Source organism: Cebidichthys violaceus, unplaced genomic scaffold (genome assembly GCF_023349555.1).
Source record: "Cebidichthys violaceus isolate CVI_PGR_0920_01 unplaced genomic scaffold, fCebVio1.0.p SCAF_2, whole genome shotgun sequence".
Lineage (NCBI taxonomy): Eukaryota > Metazoa > Chordata > Actinopteri > Perciformes > Stichaeidae > Cebidichthys > Cebidichthys violaceus.
In genome coordinates this window covers 13,740,767-13,746,766 of record NW_027176372.1, presented here as the reverse complement: position 1 = coordinate 13,746,766, position 6,000 = coordinate 13,740,767, and positions in this window count along the sequence as shown.

Sequence of the window (6,000 nt, the reverse complement as noted above, 5' to 3'; positions counted from 1 at the left end):
TCGAGAATTGGTAGGGCTTACCAGTAGCAGCATATGGACAGATTTTTTTTCTCTGCAGAAAGTTCCCTGTGTGATTTTACTTCTTACCTTACCAGCAAAGACAAACAGGGTCTTGTAATGAAAAAGAGGAAAAACCTCAGGGATTCTCTTAGAGATGTGATGTCAGGTTTGGTTTGCAGGTTTCACTGTGCATCTGTGCACACGCCTCTAATCCTGTGTGTGTGTGTGTGGGTGTGTGTGTGTGTGTGTGTGTGTGTGTGTGTGGGGGCATGATGTGTTGTGCCATCAACATGTGTCTGTATTTGTATTTGTGTGTGTGCTTTGGATCCTAATGGAATGGTGGAGAACCATGGGACTTTGCTGTTTCCTGCTCTTTATGAGTTTTGTGATTAAAGGCCTGTGGCAGTGAAGACTCTTTTAATCTCTGTCTTTGTCTGTTTGTCTCTCGATGGTTTTCTCTAGAGCGTCCTCTCTCCCTCGTCCAACATGGGCCTGGACAAAAGCCTCTTTCAAACAGCCGAACGCGGGATCCTGTTCCATCCCCAAAAGACTGTGTCTTTTTAACTCCCATTTACAAGACTATGATAAATATTATATCATGAAATAGTAAAATTATATTTATATAGTACAATATTAGGATTTAACTGTCAAACACAGACAGTGGGAAGTGCCTCAGTGCAGAGGGGGGAGAAATAAATTGAATCTGGGCCAGGCACACGTGTAGTTAAAGAACGAAATCTTTCACTTAGATAATTGAATTTCCCAGAAACTCTCTCAATCCCAAGTGGAGAATAAAAGAGAAACCTGTGATTAAGTTGAAGGTGAGTGTGGAGGAATGGAAAATAAACTCTGTAATTAGCCAGCGCATTAGATTTAATTTGAACGGTGTTGAGCAGTATTCCCATGTTTCTTACAGCAGAGCTGTGGGTTAATTGAGACAAACACCTGTAATCACTGCCATGTAGCATCTGGCTTCACTTGAAATAAAGGACTCAACCTTTAATGAGTAAAATCTTTTCATCTATTTTATAAATAAAAAAGATGGTAAATAAAAAAGGCAATTTCAAAAAGAATGTAAGAGGCTTTAGAGTCCTGGCACTGCAGCCAAAAACTATAGAGAGATGTGTTAGCTGATGCTTTATAGCTTTTAAAAGGACTTGGTCACCAACCAGGCTTTCCTGGAGCATTTTATAGCTGAGGCGCCTCGCCTGAAATAAAGAGCACCCAAATACTGACATTTTTAGAAAAATAAGCAGTGGTGTTACATATTATTGGCCCACATGTTTAATGAGCAAACTGTTAACGAAATGAGATGATCTGCCAGAACAATCGCATCAAATGATTGTTTCACATCAATGAACACCAGGCGGCTGATCTTATAATCACCAGTTGCACACACGGTTTAACCAAAAGCACTTGATTGATTTAAAGTTAGTTTAAAGTTTATAATGACCACCTGGACTAGCAGAGTGGCCAGACTGTCAACTGTACTCACCCTGTAACGTGTAAAAGCTAGTCATTCATTTATCACCACCACATGAGATCATGTGTCGTCAGGTAAACATGCATTAAAAAAATGTACCTATGCTGTTGTTTTCTTTCTGATGTGGCCCAAGTCCTTGATGGTTGAGTAAATATCTAAATAGATTATTTTTTTATTTGAGTCATAAAGTTCTGTTATTTTGTATTCTTCAAGTCAGACACAACACGTAAGGAGAAGTCTACACTGTCTGTGCACGCCTGCACATTTCCAAAACCACTATGGACTTTCTATCTTTGATTAAGCTGCCAAGATGCTGAAAGCAAAGCTATTGGGTACTGCCTGCAGGGAGTGCAGAACAGAGATACGACGATAAGTCTCTCAAGTGTTAAGGCTTCTCAATGTCTTTTTTTACTCCCTATTCAATGTCTCAGGAATGCATAGAAGTATTTCTACCCTCACCTCATTATATGGCAGCTATTTGGATCCCAGACGCTGCTTGGTATGGTAACACAACATAAGCTATAGTGTGTTTATATATCAAGCTGAAATTTGTTGGATTTCTCAGGTATTTGCAATATGCTGGTAATGAGCAAAGTGTGATCCAATTATCGGTGCAGCAATGTAAACAGCTATGTTTGCAGGAAGAAAACAGCACTCACAAAGCCTCTCTCTGTCTAACACAAACACACACAGGCAAACACTGCAGCATGGAAACACTGCCACACTACAAAAATCTGTATCTTATTTACTCTTGTATTGAATCTTAGAGAGTTTTGACACCTGCTGTTTGTTTGCTTGGTTCCAAATTAGCAGCTCTAATGTATCGCTACAGTGTTGAATCTGGCCCTTGGTTCGCTATATGTGCACACTGACGAATCTCGAAGCAAAATACATTTTGTACGCATCGGTCATGTGCAATTAAATTCTCCGTTTTCAGGAGTTTATGATAATAGAGGAATTATGTGGGGAAAATAAGGGAATGGCACTGTGGCATACAACACAACAAACTAAATGAAGCATGTAGGCATCAGATCGGAGTCTGCATCATTGCTTTTGTGTTGATTCTCTCATTTATAAATCAACCAGTGTTCATTTGCAGAACATTTAGAAATGTGAATCAAGGCTGCATCTATGTGTTACTGTGTGTTAGCAGAAGAGAAGATGTGCTCTGATGAGCACCTACAGCAATTCAGTGACCTACTGTACCACTTTCTTTATAATGAGCTTTGCGAGTAAGCTAGTGTGCCAGAGAGAGCTGCCCTGGGAGCAGGAGCGACAGTCATATGAACTGCTGAGATGTCATATGAACAGTTGAACCAACGCAATGAGACGAAAATCTCAGCGGGATTAGAGGTACGAGCAAACCTTACACATAACTGACAATATTTAATTCAATACTAATATTAAAAAGTGACAAACTGAGGTTTAAGTCAGAGTTGCATGCAATTACATTACATTACATTAACAGAGTTTGCTTGAAGGTGTGCCAACATCATTATCAGCTTTTAAATTGGACCCAAGATTTATTCAGTTTGCTCTCATAGGACAAAGAACACTAGCAAATCTTCAGACTGAAGAAGCTATAACCAGAGAAGGTTTGGCAATGTTTGCTTAAATGACAGAAAGAATTAGCTGATTAATCAACTAATCGTTACAGCTCTATTGATTTCCAAATATCATTTCAGTAGGACATGAATTGATCCAATATTGGGTTGATCATTTGGAGTGGACAAATAGATTCTATATAGTAGGGTTTCAGGTTTTTAAGAGAATAAAAATGTTGAGGAAGTGTGAGTGTGAATCTGTTAAAATGGCTGAATTGTTCTGCTTTTTATGTGCACAAGTGGTCTGAACATCATTTCTCCTACAGCTCAAGGGTTGAGGAAGGCACTTAGACATAACACTTACTGTAATGTCATTTGATGATGTCAATAATGTTCAGGCATACCGAAGGTACTAACAAGAATTGAGTGTGTTTATTTCAAAACCACAGCCATTCAACGGGTTCTTTGGGCAACGGGCACCAAACTTATCTCTGAGAAGGAAGGAAATCGACTCTGATAGCCAGATGGTTTGTAGTCATATTACAGGTGGGCAGGAAATTGGCAGATTTGCTTGTTTAAAAAGTGATAAACTCTAAAATGCTTCTTGCCAGACAGAAACTGTTTCTCTAACTTGACAGAAGCCATTTAAACAAGGATAGGCAAATTACTATTTTCACAGATGAGCCACTGACTTAACTGCCATTTAGTATTTTCTCTGCTCCATTGACATAAATGAGCTGTCTGCTGGCATCACTACAGGCTGCCAAGGACAAGTAAAGGTATTTGTTGGATTATAATTCTTTGTCTAAATCAAGTGCATTGCTTTGCAACAGTGCTGACTTTGCAAACTAAAGTATATTGCCGCCACACATGCCCGGAATAGTCTAATACCCCTTATCCCCATTCAACATGCAAGTTATTTCCTATTATAAGCATTTTTTACTTCCCGAGAGCCAAACTGCTCGGGCGGCAGTGAGAATATGAGTCTTTCCAACAGAAGAATTGGATTAACAACAGTTGGTGAAATATTAAGGAGTGAAACACCAGCCAAAAAAACAAACAAAATCAAACAACAGTTAGTTATCCAGCACAATTAGACTCCTATTTTGTTTGATTAGAGCCCATCGGTTTCACTTATTCAATGCTAAAGCAGTGAGTAATTATATAAAATGACTCACTTTTCTGGCAAATGTTAGTCTAAAGTAAGAAAAGGAGAGTGATAAGGTTAGCAGGATGCCTGCTTAGAAGTAGACAAATTTAGAAAGATTATATAATATGGAATCCAAAAACATTTTTACGTATTTATTGAACAATGCATGCTTTATCATTTGCATGCACTCAGACAAAAGCATTGTTGCAGTGCTACCGATGGATGCTGCTGAGGAGCATCAGTGAGGAGAGATTCATAAATGAATAAATACAACACTTTGACACTTTTGATTTATTCATGCAGAGCTTTCAGTTGCTGAAATATACTCTGGATTTTCACATGCCACTGAGGATCCTTGAAAGCCAAACATGCAAATCAAATATCTCCATGAAAAATGAATGTCTGTCTCTTTCGCCCTCTCTAAGAATAACACTGAGTGCAGGTCTGTTGTGTGATTAAAGGACATGCACATTACATCCAACCTTTAAAAGTACTGTCTTCCTTAATTTTTTCGCCAGTCATTAAAGTACGGTTTAGGCTAACCTCAAATGTTTTCATCAAAACAATATTTATATATTCTAATGAGGCAAGGTGTAGAAGGTCCAATCAATGTCGTAGCATGTTGCACGATCCTGCTACCGATATATACACAGGCATTGTTTATAGTGTCAAGCGTTCCACTTTGGAGATTTATATAAAAAGATGAAAAGCATTCTCACGTTTGTAATGTTTCTCAGAGCCTAATCCCAGTTGCTCCTGTAAAGATTCATCAATAACAACCTGGAGAAGTTCCCACGGAAATATTGTTGAGAAAAAAAAGTCACAGTTGAAGTTTGTTCTGTGTATTTTCCTCCGATCTCACAATAGCTCTCTTAAATCAGAAGGAGAAAATATTCCTTATTAGTTTGTACTTCTAATTCTTAATCAAAATGTTATCTCTTTTAACCAGTCTTATATAAAATTGAGTATAGTTTAGTTAGGAGGTCAGTCATTAAATTAAAGGCGAGGGTAAGCAAAATAACAAAATAATAACAAAATGAAATACACAAAATAATGAAAAAAGCCTTGTAGTCAATGTAATTTCCATCTTTAAGGTTATCACGGGAACAACATAAAAACACCTTGTCACCAGAGGCAAGAAAGAAAGGAAGAGTGAGAGCCTCGATGGACGAGGATGCCATGAAATATAAAGCAGTTGAAGAAGCAACCTGAGCTGTTGCCCCCACTCAAAACAAGCAGACATGACGAATTATGAAAAAAACATTACGTGGGAGAACTCAACACAAACTACATTCATGTCTTGTTTCGATCCCCGGCTCCGGCTCCGCTAGTTGCATGTCAATGTGCCCTTGAGCAAGACACTTAACCCCAAAAATTGCTCCCGTAGCTGTGCCTTCAGTGTAGAAATGTGATAGAATCTGAATTGTAAGTCGTTTTGGATAAAAGCGTCTGCTAAATGACTGTAATGTAACGTAATGTAATGTCTAGAAAACCTAAAAAAACTGTTTCATCACAACAGGGAGTTGGCTCCGAAGGAAATGAGTGTTATAAGAAAAACGTAATTTGTACAAAGCAGGATATAATATTGCTATTAGGTGAATCAGTAAACATTACAATCATGTATCAGAATTTCAAATGCATAATGTTTTCACTGCCACTGAAAACATACAGAGTGAATTATAGCAACATGTTGAGGGTAGCGTGCAGTTTTGGATAAGCGGAAGATGTTTGATCAATAGATGGATGGATGTGTTCACATTTCCTCTTCCCATTCAGAAATTAGAAAACATGCAAACAACTAGCCCTTCAATTTGCCATCAGCA